The 15,228-nt window shown below is 43.1% G+C and overlaps 1 long non-coding RNA gene across 1 annotated transcript in view; it reads left to right on the forward strand.

Annotated features, from left to right (window-relative positions):
• Positions 1 to 1,197: 1,197 nt before the first annotated feature.
• Positions 1,198 to 15,228, forward strand: part of LOC144824953 (uncharacterized) — a 31,882-nt gene continuing 17,851 nt past the window's right edge. The window contains exons 1-3 of the long non-coding RNA XR_013609204.1: positions 1,198 to 1,245; positions 13,319 to 13,420; positions 13,778 to 13,969. This is a non-coding gene — a long non-coding RNA (uncharacterized LOC144824953). The remainder of the gene's footprint in view (positions 1,246 to 13,318; positions 13,421 to 13,777; positions 13,970 to 15,228) is intronic.

A 15,228-nucleotide genomic window follows, 5' to 3' on the forward strand; every position in this document is an offset into this window, starting at 1 on the left:
AGTGAGTATTCTACCACTTGCTTGTCCCTATTACAGGGAAAACGCGCTTGGGCATGTATAACCATTACATGTCTCTCTTTTTTAGTAAACCAGGAGCCCCGTGAGAGCCCTGCTATGAATTGAACGCTCACCATCTCTTCTTTGTGCAAGTAGATTTCAATCCCACCACCTACTGAATGTGATCACCACAACCATTTAGATTAGCTCCAGATACCCATTTTTGTTTGTCCTTTCACTAGGTGCTCCATTTGCCCTGATGAAGACCCCGTTGTGAGGCCACCACTCACCCTCCTCGTCACTGGGGTCGAAACGTAGACCGTCCTACTGATTCTCACATGCTCATAGTACTAAATGTTATAAGTTGTATGGTACACATGAGTAATGTATATATATGAACTAATTGACCAATATTAGGCTGTGAAGGTCTATTTTTAGATAATGTGTATTGTATATTGTGTCACAAACACCTTTACCTTGTCCCCCACTTGCCAATTCACTTTAACTACTCCATTACCCCGTCCTTTTTCTTACACCCATGAGCACTACCAATAAGTACTTTATAACCAACTAACTAATGCTTTGAATATTAATTGCATGTATTGTTATAAGTACTAGGAAATTAAATTTCCCATTCGAAAACGTTTTCTCAAATTTGTGGTGATCATTCTTTTCTGTGATTTAATCTGTATAAATGTTTTCAGAATGTTTAGCTTCTCCAACCAACTAATATAACGTACTGCTCTATTGACCCAGGCCGGGTAGTTTTTACCTCGGCACAACCCCGTCATAACTCAATATGCCTGTCATAGGTGCACACACCCCAGCATTCTTTCTTTAAGGATTATTCCATTTCCCAATGGTTCCCCTTTGCCTGCAATAGGCTAACACCAGCATTCATTTGTAAGCATTTTACCATATTCCCTGGCACCTCCCTAACTGTCACAGGTGTTTTCCCTAGATGAACACAAAGTAAACAATTACATCTGTATGTTGTTATCCTGATTGGAAATGAAATATTATGTTCTGGTGGTGTGGTTTGGAATTGGAATGGATACATTATTGTTAGTATTAACTTATGTAACCACTCTAAATTATATTGCCTTTTTCTGTACTAATTCAAACTGCAACAATGCCACATTTCATTAAATGTTTTTTTTGTTTGCTTTTAGGTGCACAAGAGACATAACCCACAGCACTGCCAGAGAGAAGGCATGTACAAAGTGACGTCACCACACAACACAGGATGTAAGTCCTCCAAATTTCTTCCACTTGTATAGGTAAGTGCCACTGCCAACTGAAAGCTTCAAGATGGCCCCAAAGAAAGGTGCTACCAAGAAAGGGGCCAGTGGGGAGGAAAAGAAGAAGCAGATTTCCTCTACTGGCGTGTAGGCCAAAACCTTTTTTCAGGGATCATGTGCCTGCTGCACAGGCCTCTGGGGAGCAAGCTGGAAGCAATACTCCTGCATCAATAATACCACTCCAATCTAAGCCCAATGCCACTCTCTCAGCGAGACAGCCACTGCAATCATGTCTGTGCCAATGAGCAGTGATGTTGAATTGGATTTGTCTCTTTTGTAAAGTAGTACCCATTCATTGCAAAAAGTCAGGAAAGTGGGCATCAGCCACAGGTACCAATATATCTTCCTGAAGTAGGAGCAGAAAAGGAGGTTGAGCTCCCTACTGAGCAATAACTTCATCTTTGACAACCATTGTCTTCCAGATCCCCAGCAAAAAAAGGAAGGGTACTCCACCATCTTCTCCAAGCCCCTCTTCTGATGATCTGGACATGCAGTGGACCCAACTGATTCCAAGACATGCCAGGAGAGGCAAGGAAAAAAAAGTTCCTGAAAGCTTTAGAATTATGGAAGGGGATGAGGATGAGGAGCCAGTCATCATGGAAGTTGGTCCGGAAGAGACCAGCATTCCCCTTCTATTCAACCTGCTCCGAGGGATGTGGTACCTCCACCACCAAAAGCTTCCACATATGTAAGGCCCCCGGTGAGACCTGCATATACCACTACCTCAGTAGTATGCCCTGCAGAGGGAAAATTATCGACACACCTGCCTACCTCAAGTTCTTCGTGCATTGGCAGTGGCACCAGTGGCCCACTGAAAAAGTTCACCTTCAAAGTTTGGGACTTCTTCACAATTAGCAAGCAAGTGGACAACATTGCAATGTGCACCATTTGGCATGCAAGTGTTCATCAAGGTAATCCTGATTCATATTATGGTACTGGAGGCCAAAGGACCCATATGAAAAAGAATCATGCAATCCGCTGGGAGGCAATTGAGAAAAAGTTCTGGGTGTTCTCCGTTTTATACAAATTAGCATGACACCATTTCAAATGTCATCAATTGTTCTTTTATTGTTGCAAACGTTCTTCCATTTCTGATATAAATACAGTATTCAACGTGATGTATTAATAAACAAATACTAGGCAGCTGACATGTGTTTCACCCCCTAGGGCTAGTGAGTCTCGGGATTTCTCAAGCCTGCGAGAAAGAAAAAAGAAAAACAATGGTGGTCAAAATTGAGGATCCTATAGTCCCTATTGCTGTTCAAACTATCCACCTGATAACAGATAAGTGGACCAGTTGTCAAGCCACTGATTACATGTGTATCGCTGCACAATGGATATCTTTAGTGGGGGTTATGCAACAGCTATGTACAGGTTTCAACGCTGAAGAAACTTTCTAGGGTCTTTGGCATCATGCAACAGTAGACATGTTTGCCATGGAAAAATCCCATACGGCTTCAAACATCTTGAAAGACTTTAACAACAAGGTATTTGAATGGCTGAGACCCAGAGGTGAAGAAATGTAGTCTTCATTCTCAGGGAATACTTACAAATAGAAAAAAGAACTTGGCACAGAAGCTGAAAATATGAAAATACATCTTTATTAAATTTAATAAGTGAGGCCACGTCGCACAGAAGCCGTAGCAACTGAATGAGGTAGTCTGAGGAGTACAGAGAACAGAGGCCTTATATATGCTATGGGTTACAAAACTAAGCATAAAAGTAAAGGGCAGTCCTTGCTTTTGCAAGCATGCAAAATTCCTAACATGGACATGCAAGGTCTGCCAAACATTAGCCAATAAGACAAACACCCACTATTTACAATTGTCCAATCATAGGTATAATTACGCAAGGTATCGCATGACGACAAACACACTTTTCAGTTGTCCGGCTCACCATTAATTATACAGAAAAGCCCAACATTCCTTCTTACACAAGCCGGACAAACCCATATTAAAAGGACCACAACCCATATCATAAACAGACCATAAAAAAAGGAACAGAAACAGATAAGAAGCAGGATAAGGGGTGTGTGTGTGCATACCAAACTCTACAATGTCCTGTGCTTTGATCCTCAATCTTGATCAGCTACTGGGCAAGAAACTGGCCTAACAAGGTCAGCTTCAGGCAACGGAGTCAGTTCACTCAGGTCATTCAGAAGTCAGCTAAAGTGTACGTGTACTAAAGACTCGTTCGGCCGCAGTCATCGGCCTATGTGAGGGCAACCACAAAATGGCTGCCATACACAAAATGGAACCCAGGGTTCAGAACGAAATCCCCAAATACATAGTGAATCCATCGATCTAACATGACAAAACCACTCATACTTGTCGCACTCACTAGTTACGGTTCGCTACTATCAAATTCATAACAAAACCATGACATTTATGAAGTGGGTTCAGAATTCACGGAACCTCAGAGGTCTCAGAATTGGATTTGTTGCCACAGACAATCGTTGTAATATAGTTAAGGCCATGGCAGAAGGTAAATATTTCTGGGTCCTATGTTTGGCACATTGCATCAACATCGTTGTGCAGAAAAAAAGACGAACTTATCAGCAACTTACTGACTACCTGCAAAAGAATAGACACTCATTTCAGCCATTCTTTTAAAGCCAGAAAGCAGGTGAGTATCATTTAGTGTGCTAATAGAGTACCGCTCGTCTAGAGGTTTTTCCTTGCCCTGCGACCTTGTCTTTGCTACAGGAGTAGCCCTGCTGACCTGTTCTGCCCGTGTCACAGCCGTCGAGGAGAAGACCAACTGCGTGGCCGCAGAGGAGGTGAGAGGCGCGGCCCCGGGACTGCGAGGACCAGCATTCACCATCAGCAGCTGGGTCCTCTTCCCGCGTGAGCCGCGCCCCCTCCCAGTGCCCGCCTCCAGCTGATTCTGCTCTACATTACCTCTCGCGGCCCCTGATACGCGGGAGCCGCTCGTCTAGAGGTTTTTCCTTGCCCTGCGACCTTGTCTTTGCTACAGGAGCAGCCCTGCTGACCTGTTCTGCCCGTGTCACAGCCGTCGAGGAGAAGACCAACTGCGTGGCCGCAGAGGAGGTGAGAGGCGCGGCCCCGGGACTGCGAGGACCAGCATTCACCATCAGCAGCTGGGTCCTCTTCCCGCGTGAGCCGCGCCCCCTCCCAGTGCCCGCCTCCAGCTGATTCTGCTCTACATTACCTCTCGCGGCCCCCGCTACGCGGGAGCCGCTCGTCTAGAGGTTTTTCCTTGCCCTGCGACCTTGTCTTTGCTACAGGAGTAGCCCTGCTGACCTGTTCTGCCCGTGTCACAGCCATCGAGGAGAAGACCAACTGCGTGGCCGCAGAGGAGGTGAGAGGCGCGGCCTCGGGACTGCGAGGACCAGCATTCACCATCAGTAGCTGGGTCCTCTTCCCGCGTGAGCCGCGCCCCCTCCCAGTGCCCGCCTCCAGCTGATTCTGCTCTACATTACCTCTCGAGGCCCCCGCTACGCGGGTGCCGCTCGTCTAGAGGTTTTTTCTTGCCCTGCGACCTTGTCTTTGCTACAGGAGTAGCCCTGCTGACCTGTTCTGCCCGTGTCACAGCCGTCGAGGAGAAGACCAACTGCATGGCCGCAGAGGAGGTGAGAGGCGCGGCCCCGGGACTGCGAGGACCAGCATTCACCATCAGCAGCTGGGTACTCTTCCCGCGTGAGCCGCGCCCCCTCCCAGTGCCCGCCTCCACCCTCCTAAAGCGAACTTAGGCAAGTCCTACAACACGCATCGCGGGACGCGCGCGGGACGAAGCCCGGGGCGAAGCCTGGGCCAAGGGTGGGCCCGTCCCAGCCCGTCACAGACCGGAGAAGACTGGGCTGGGCCCACCCCCCTAACACCTACCACAAGGTAAGGCCCCCCATACGGTCCTGCAAGCCGCTTACAGTGGGATTTAATATCAATTAAAACATTAATTAATCCCTGAAAAACCTATCGGTTCACTCAATCAGATTAAAAACACAATGTCCACAAGAAGCACTAGAAGCAATACCCAAAAAAACATGACTAGCGCAGTAGGCCCCATCGATCAATTTATTACCAAAGTAAATCAAACCATAGATCAAACTGTATTGTTGATCGAACGTCGAGTTTCATACGAATTAGATCAAGCCAGACGCTCATCAATGGGACTGATAGCACAGGCACAAACTCCAAAAGTCCCATCACAAAACAATATCAATTCGGAAATAAATGCTGACATACATGCAAAACCAAACACGGTTGATCTATCAGTGTCCTCTCAATTGTCAGACTTACAATTGACCCAGGGCCTCGAGCAGACACCGGACATTTTTTCCAGCCTTCAGCCAATATTAAATGAGCTAACACAGGTCGAATCAAGAGGAACCAGGGAAGGAGCAATTCCGAAACTTTGGCAACACAAAGAAACATTTCCAAAAAAGCCCTCTCACACAGTTGATACACACACAGATCCTGATTCACTTTTCATAGCGTATGATCCGAAAAACGATCAAACTCATTGTAACACTAAATCTATCGTAATTACAGAATCTAGCAGTAACATTAACCCAGACATACTCATAGTCGAAGGCTGCAACGACAGAGTTAATTCTAAGCAGATCCGCCAAGAAACTGTGGCCTCCCACTCAACAAGAAACGCTAACAACGATAAAGTAAAATCACCATGGCTAAAAGAAATAGCGGAAATAGTGAAATATCACTTACAACCTATTCAGAAAAGCTTAGAAATCATAGAAAAGCAAGTAGCTACATTAATTGCTACCTCAAAAACAGCCTCTAACTCAAGAAGCAAGGATCTCTCAATTTTGCCTGGATCAATGGCCACACCAGGGAATGTTAAAACCACAAGCAATCCGCAACAACTATGTAACAGAGTGGCCACTGCAAACACCATCACTCCAAAAACAGGAGATCCAGCAAACAAAGTAAACAACTCAGTTCCTCCATCAAAAACCAAGATACCTCAAGTAATTACCACAACTGCTCCTGTACTGCAAAAACCATCATCAGTAAACGCATTATCAGCAAAAGCGCCACCTACAAATACTCCCCCTACACCACTTGCACAAAATAACTCACGCCATGATCAGACACAGAGACAAATTAACAAAGCAGAACGACCAACCAAAAGACGGTCAATACCAGTAAATCTCCCACCGGAAGCAGCATCATTCGTAGTCATAATAACAGGAGTCCCAGAACTAAGTAATGATACTGATGAACCAACTTGGTCTTTGTTAAACAAAACCCGCCACTGGCTGAATATTAACAGACCCAACCAATTAAATAACATCACTAGAATCACTACAGTGAGAAGGGTCTCTTGGATAGGCCCCCAACCAAAAACAATCCCTGGGGACTGTATAATAGTCAACCTTGAAAACCCTCGCGCAGTGGACTATATTTGTTCATGGGAATCGCCGGGAAATAACGCAGGGATGGATGTAAAACGCTTATCCTTCTTTTATCCCCGACAAGTCCACCGTTTTGAGGACCCTACTCGGCACTCAAACTGGTCCTGGAACCGACCTGATCACGGAACAAACAACTGGAACCAGGAAGATTGGGGCCACGAATACAATCAAAGAAACTGGCATCAAGGAGAATGGAGGCACGACTATAGACACCAGGGCGACTGGAAGAACTATGGTAGGAGGGCACCCCAACCCTCCTACAGGGAACCCTGGACTGGAATACCAACTTTTAATAGTTACAGTTGCCTAGATATGGTAGACTGACCATCATCACAGAATTACATCCCGACTTTTCGGTTAAACACTAGAGCCTACTCAATCTCCCCAGTTAACCACCCAAAGAGCAAGACTTCTAACAAAGCTTCTAGCAAGTCAAAACATAGTCCACACGATCTTATAGAAAAAACAAAAACCCAAATCACGGCAAAACAGGAACAAGAGTCTCAACGCCGACTTAAGGAACTTACTCGATCTTCGATCTCGACACAACCTGCCCCAAATAAGCAAATAAATACCTCATCCCTGAACCTCGACCTTTTTCTCATACCATCGGAAGAAGTAACTATTGTCCAGTCGACGTTACCTGTCAACACGAGTAAAACCCGCGACAGGAATATGTTATTCTGGAACGTGGCGGGACTAGCAACTAAACATCTTGAAAAAAGTTTCTTAGAATTGGTCAATTCAAACGACCTAATCTGTCTTCAAGAAACATGGCTCAACGACTCTATCCACCTCGTGGGATTTAGAACATACTTCTCCCAAGCAATAAAAACAAACTCAGGGAGAAGCAAAGGCGGTCTAACTACATATATTTCTAATCTTTGGCCGTGCCGTGAAATAACGCCTGCATTACTCCATCAGAACTATCAGATCATTAATATTAAAGGAATAAATCAAGAGGTCTACACCATCATCAATTTCTACAATAACTTGACGCCGATGGAACTGATCAAAGTTTTAAGCGAAATCTCTGAGGCAGTAAATGACCTGAAAATAAAATACGCTAAAGTCTCACACTCATTAATCTGGGGAGGAGACTTTAACCTTCATATATGCAATAGAAGCAATACCTCTACCTGCGGGATCACATATGAACAAGAGAATCCACTAACTCACTTCGTTCATACGGTGGAAGGTACCAACATGCAGGCTGTTATGTTTGAGTTAGACATAGGGTTCGCGAACCTGATAAAGACGCCTATAACCCAATTTATTTCAACTTTTCACGGAAGAGGTGCTGAAACGCTAATAGACTATATTTTAGTCTTTAATAACAAAGCCACACGTATAAAGTCCTTTGAAGTGGACGGTAACGCACTTAGCGACCACTTTCCTCTGAGATTGACGTACCTAGAACCCGACCATCGAAACGACACAGCTAAGGCCTACCCCGGCCTGCTTCAACAGGAAGCTTTAACACTTGACAGACTAAATGGCTACACTCTCAAGTGGGGCAATGTAGACCACGAACCAACCACTGCAAGAATAATCAAAAAATGTAGGAACGAAATTGATAAATGCATGGACTCTTTGTCAACTCCCACAGAGATCATGAAAAGTTATCAGGTAATAGTGAAAGCCATAAGTAACGAACTAACTAAATCCAGCAAACGAAACAATGCACCTAGAAAAGGATGATTTAACACTAATTGCACAAAGGCTTACTCTGAACTTAAGAAAGCTCTAGCAAAAAAAGAAAGAAACAGAGAAGAGGTAATTAAACTAAGAAAATCTTATACGCTGGCAATCAAACAAAGAAAAATGGAGTTACGAGCAAACCTCTGGACCCAACTGTTAAACAGCAGCACCTTAAAAGATAGCACAGCCTTTTGGAAAATAGTCAAAAGTCCTTTTCTAACAGAAAACAACGACGGTCCTTCCTTGGACGTAGCCATAAATGCGGAGGACTGGGTGCAACACTTCTCAGGGGTCTTCGGAGAGGACAAATCCGGGGATTTAATTTCGCCTGTCCCTCTTCCACCGGTGAAATACCCAATAGAAATACAGTTTACAATTAATGAAACAGAGAAAGCAATAAAGACCGCAAAAAATGGTAAAGCACCTAGACCCGATTCGGTAACCATGGACCTTTATAAATTTCTACCAGACCTACGGTCTCCCCTCCTAACAAAAGTACTAAACGCAGCAAAGGATACCGAACTTCCTAACTCCTGGTCAACATCGATCCTAGTGCCCATTTTTAAAAAGGGCAGTAGAGATAACCCGTCTTGTTACCGTCCCATCTCCCTCCTGGACTCAGTCGGAAAGATGGCAGGGAGGATACTGCTTGACCGACTCCAGGAGTGGTCAAAGGAACACGGAGTACTCTCAGACCTACAATACGGGTTTAGGGAAGGTCTGAGCACCGTGGATCAAGTTCTAAATTTAACTTTATTGACTGGCAAATATGTAACAGTAAAAAAATCTTGTCTACATATGGTTTACGTCGACCTTACTGCAGCATTCGACTGTGTGGAACATACGAAACTTTGGGCAATAATGCTGCAAATGGGGATCGACACACCAATAATCGACTTTCTGCGTGAACTATACACCGGAGCCAAGGGAAAGGTACGATTTGGGACAGCTGGTCAACTAACAAACAGCTTTCCAATACATAAGGGGGTCAGACAAGGGTGCGTGCTGGCCCCTTTTTTATTCACGCTTTATACCAACGGCCTTGAAGTTGCAATGTTACAGGGCGTAAAGATCTCCCAGAAGCTGGCCGTCGGCAGATTCCAGCACTATTATATGCCGACGACGCGGTAATTCTCGCACGAACTCCGGTCCAGCTTCAACGGGCATTAAACAACTACTGTACCTTCATGACTAACCTAAACTTAAAAGTGAATATAAAGAAAACCTTCGTGATGCATGCTGGCATCAAGAGGAGTAAAGCGAAGAAAATTTACGTGGACAACCTGCCCCTCGAAAGAACTAAAACGTACCCCTATTTAGGTATCACCATCGACGAGGCGTTTAACTGGAAAGAAGCACTCACATCCCGAAAGTTATCCCTGATAAGAACAGTTGGCGCTCTAAAAGCTTTTTCTCTTCGACTGGGCAAAAAACCTCCCACGGAGATGATAAAAATCTACAATGCAAAATGCATTAGCACAGCCACCTTCGGTGCAGGAGTCTGGGGAATAACAAATGTCGACCAACTACAGGTAGTTGAAAACTCTTTTTTAAAATTCCTATTGGCAGTTCCAAAGAGCACTACAACATTTGGATGCCATCTGGAACTCGGGTGGACCATATCTCTGATATTATCAAGATCCAGCCTATCATGTTATGGCGCAGAATATGGGTTACGGACGAGTGTCAGCTCACAAGAGCAATAATCCAGGACTGCATGAAACTAGAGAACATGATAAAGATAAGATGGCTGAGATACGTAAAATCCTTTCTCTCAGATATTGGTCTCCAAAGATTTTTTGATGAACCATTGTCAGTAATAGATATGACAAAAAAAGAACTAAACACTCTCTGTCTGTCGCATCTTTCCCAACTTCGGATGCTGAATGAAATAGGAAAGCCAACAGTCCAACATTGCCTATTAATACAGTTGGTCCCAACTATTCAACCATACTTGCAATACGATCTGACACAATTTGAAAAATTACTTCTTACTCGTTTTAGGTTTAACCTTTATCACTACATGGTTTTATTCCCCACCCAGAATGTTTGGACACAAACTGCATCAGTTTGTCCCTGTGATTCAACATCTTCGCAGTCCACAATTCACGTTCTTTTCTTTTGCAAATTCTATGTCCCATTACGCAGGAGGTGGATATTGCCTGTATTGAGAGTTATGAAAATTCGCAGATGCCGCCCTGCCTACCTGGCACTACAATTTCTGGAAAATAACTTAATGACAAAATCAGTGGCACAGTACTTAAAACTATGTCTTAGACATCGTTTGAATTTACAAAATAATAATGATCATCTCACTTAAAAAGTATTCTGTCAGTAAAATGTTTCTTTTTAAGTATGATTTTAGTTCTGAATGAATTCAACGTTTCTTCTTTTTTTTTTTTTATGTTTATTGTATTTTGTACTTTTATGGTTTTTCACAAACGGAAACCGAATAAAGATGATTTGATTTGATTTGATTTGAGTACCAGTTAAAGCACTTATGCAGGAGGTGCCAAAACATTGGAACTCAACCTATTTCATGTTGCAACGTTTGTTTGAGCAGTTCAAACTAATCAATGAGTATCTCATGCAAAGAGGGGATGCACCTGGGTAAAGTATGGTCATTGAGATGGACAAATGGGGCCTAGTCAAATGCCACACAGAGATGCAACTTCCTTTTGAGGTTTTCACAAGGCAAGTCAGAAGGAGGACAGTATGATGGAGCAAACAACCCCATGGTTGCATTTGCCACAGGACCAATTAAAAAAGGTATCTGAAAGGTTCAGACTCGCAGGTGAGAATGAAAATGAACATGCACTGAGTTGGTTGCGGCTTAATCCTTTGCTTGGCTGATAATACATAGCTGCAAAAAGACATTGTGCCATCCAAAGAGTACACCTGTATCACAATTCTTGATCCACAGTACAAACAAGTACTGGCCACTTTCATTCATTTTACAGAAGGGGATGTTTCACAAGACAAGGCGTGGATTGTTGAGTAAGCCACAGTTCTGGAAGAAGAACTGCTGGGAATGAGAGTCCCTCTCCTGGAAAGAATTTCTTGGGTGCCACCTTCAACTTACAGAGAGGGCAGTCCTGTTGTATCACACCAGCTAACATCAGCAACAATAGCTTCAACTAGAACACAATAATCAGCCCTAACTTCTGCATTTGCTTGGTATCAAGTGGAAGGGCTTAAATCCAGTGCAGATGCGAAGGCAAAAGATGTCAAGCAAGTGTCAGCACCAATGTTCATTCAGAGGATGTTCCAGTAAGTGCAAATGCAGGATGGTGGGTGTGTAAATTCAGGACACTGGGTCAAAAGTCAGGACAAGAATTCAGGCTAGAAGGTCAAAATTCTGGACAAAAATTTGGGACAAAAGGTACGTTTTATGGACACATCAGAGAAGGTTGTGCAACAGAATATGAGAAGGTAAATTGACAGCCAACATAAATACAAGTCAAAAAAAGTTTATATTAGGTTGAGACAATCGTGCACTTTACAGTTTTTCAGTATGCGCAGCTTTGAGCAACTGAGCAACTGTGCAAGTATTTTTGTGGTATTTTATATGATCATAATCTATTTATATATAATTCTTTTCTCTATTCTTTAAATTCATATTTCATTTACTTTTCATATTTCTATTTTCCCATTCATTTTTTTGTTTCTTTTTTATGTGATCATCCTCTTCTTCTTCCTTTATTGTTAAATCTTTCTTATATCTTTCCTGCTTTCTTTCCTTATTTGCATTCTTTTCTTCCTTAGTTTTCTCACTCCATTTGTGTCATACTGCTTTTTGATTTACCATTTTAATAATTTGTCTTTCTGTTGCTGCTTTTGCCCACTTCAACATCCTTTGGGCCCCTCCCCACAGCTGCATCACAGTGATTATTCTTGTTTTATTAGGTTCTTCTTCTGTCTTGTGCTGACCTGCGAGCCACAGGTCAAATTTAGGAACGGCTATGCAATGCTTTTATCTGATCCTATCACACCCCCACTTAGCAGATGCTTCAATACGCCCTTGGCCCATTGTCATTATTAATATGATAATCAGCCACAATTAGAATGACAATGGGCCTGTCCTGTCCACAGTCTGTGCCAGGTCCGAGAGGGGCTGTTGCAGCCTCTAGAGTTCGAAAGAGAAGTGTGAGCTGCTTGCAATTGTTGCAGGGAAACAGCACAGCCTGCAGCAATCCCAAAATTATGGACAAAAAGCATCTGTAAAAGGAATGATGACAGACAATGCACAAGACAGCAAAATAATGGACAGTCCATGAGATTTATGGATGGTTGTTCTCCCTATGTTCCAGGAGTATCTGGATGACCCAAGAGAGGTCTATGTGGATCAAAACCCATTACATTGTTGTATTGGTATGGGAAGATGCACCAATAGCCAGTGCTCATAAGGCTGGCAATAAAGTATCTGGCTTGTTCTGTAGCCATTGTGTCTGCTGGCCGTGCATTCAGTGTAGCTGGCACAGTTGTCACAGTGAGAAGGACAAGTCTCTCACCTCAAACTGTGGAGAGATTGACCATGATTTAAATGAACCAACACTTTATAACACAAAATTACACCGCTCCTGAAATTACACAAGAGGAGGATGAGGGTGATTGGTTGGACTCAGGTCAGAGTATGTTAACTGACCAACTTCTGGGTGACTTTGAGGACAAACTCTACTTCCCTGACTAAGTAGGCCACCATAGAACTTTTGATCATTGAACTGCTTTGCTAAAACATTATGTATTTTGTCTGCTTGTGTCTGTCTGACTTATGCAGGCCCACAGTTTTATGCACATGTATGGCTGGATCAGAGTTGGACCAGTTTGCGGTGAAGAAGCCCCCCACCCCCCATTTCCTTCAAGGACATTGGAGAGACAATGACTGCCTCCGTCCCATGCCTATCCTTTTTTTATCTCCTAGCCAGACTGCCCCAGAACATCCGATTTACAAGACTGCCCAATATGCGTTACTTGCATAAAAGAGGAGACACAATTGTGTACCAAAGTGCTTGGATTGGAACAGGTAACTATTGCAGCAATGAGTAATTTATTATTGAGTGATTATATTGCAGTAATGAGTGATAACATTTTGAGTGATAGCGAGTGACGATTCATGTGTTGGCAGACAGTGAGGGAGGCTGCTCAACTAATTTGTCAGCTTGATTGTGACGATTTGCAATGTTTGTAGACTGATGGGGGATCTGATCAGTTTTCCTGAAGGTAATTGGCCCTTCCTCTTTGATACTTAGAAAGATTTGCTTGCCGGGTCCACTCATTTCTCTGGTTTAAAATCTTCAAAGACTAGACCAGTCACTTTAGTTAAAAAACACAAACCTACACAAAATAATTACTCAGTGTTTTGATTCTTGTTCATCCACAGCAGTGCACTACAGGTCAATGTCTCTCAATTGGGTCGGGATGGAGTTGGACTGATTCGTTACTCAGAGGCAGGTGGACGATGGAAGGACTCAGGGTGGTCCTACTTCAACAACAGCCAGAAGAAGGAAGTTATCATCTTCAGAGAAACCAACATGATGATGACTTTAAGAGGCCTACTAATCTTGGTGGACTGGTGAGATATGTGTTATTTGGAAAAGGAAATGCTGCTGAGTGTATGTGCTGGCTCAAGTGTGAAACTTTTCTATTATGTGGTTGTGGTTAGGTAGCGGGCCTGTTGTTGTAAGTAACTGGAGACAGACATATGATGTCACATCATCACATTATGCAAGCACTCGGCTAAAAGTTATGATGACGGTTTTGAGATTGATCAGTCCGGTACATGCAGCCACTTGTCCGTGATTGGATGTAATAGTAAATTGCTCTCTCTTCTCAGTTAATTAATTGCACATGTGTAATAAAATTAATGATTGCAGCAGGCTAGTCTCTTGCTCTGAGTCTTCTTGGTACACTCCTCATGAAGCTTACCTTCTTTCCTTCTCCTTGACTCTACAATATCCTTTTAGTTCTACAATTTGAAGGCCTTCTCCTCCACAAAAGATGAAGGCTCCATAGCACTCCTGCATACCTTACCAGACCACTTCAGCCAGGCACCCAAGATTGACATACATTCCGAGAAGAATGCAGATGCACCACCCAATTGGGCAATACAGTGTAATTTTTCTTTTACCAATCAACTTTTAGACCTGATTGGGTTTACTTCACTCCTCCATAATTTGGATTTTTCAAACCTAGATGACAAAACATTTAGATATATAATAATAACTTGGTTTCAGGGTTCAATGACTGTTTGCAGTGCATTTGACTGACTGTGTCATTCTCATTCCTTCATTTCCTTCCACAACAAATAATGTGCTGCTTATTGCCCCTGATGAATACTGTTGTTGTGTAGTGTTTGTCTTTGTCTAATGAAGGTCCGGCTAAATGAATGAAGCTGGGGCAAGGCGTGCACTACTGTGGTAATCATGTGGCAAAGTGTCTCAATGCAAACAGTAAATAACTCAACAGATAACCAATGATATTTCAAGTTCGTTTATCTTTCTGAGTTTTTTTGACCAATCAATATTCAATATAACTTGTATGTCAATGAAGTAAACATTAACAATACAAAATTAAACAGAATTTTTTAACTCAAAATGAATTTTCAATCATTCTTTTTAACTAAGCGTTGTGATATTCCATGCATCTACATGTACCGTTAATCAATAGTGTGAATTTTCCCATATTCTCTCTCCCCGAACAAATCACCCAACCCAATGTTCAAAGACAAATTAACTGTCCAAAGTCCAAGCCCCAGTCCCTCTTCTTTCCCACAATCTCTCAGGCCACAACAAGAGTCCCTCCCAACGAAACAAAAAATGTAAAAAGGGTTTA

This window comes from Lissotriton helveticus, chromosome 3_1 (genome assembly GCF_964261635.1).
Source record: "Lissotriton helveticus chromosome 3_1, aLisHel1.1, whole genome shotgun sequence".
In the NCBI taxonomy this organism is placed as follows: domain Eukaryota; kingdom Metazoa; phylum Chordata; class Amphibia; order Caudata; family Salamandridae; genus Lissotriton; species Lissotriton helveticus.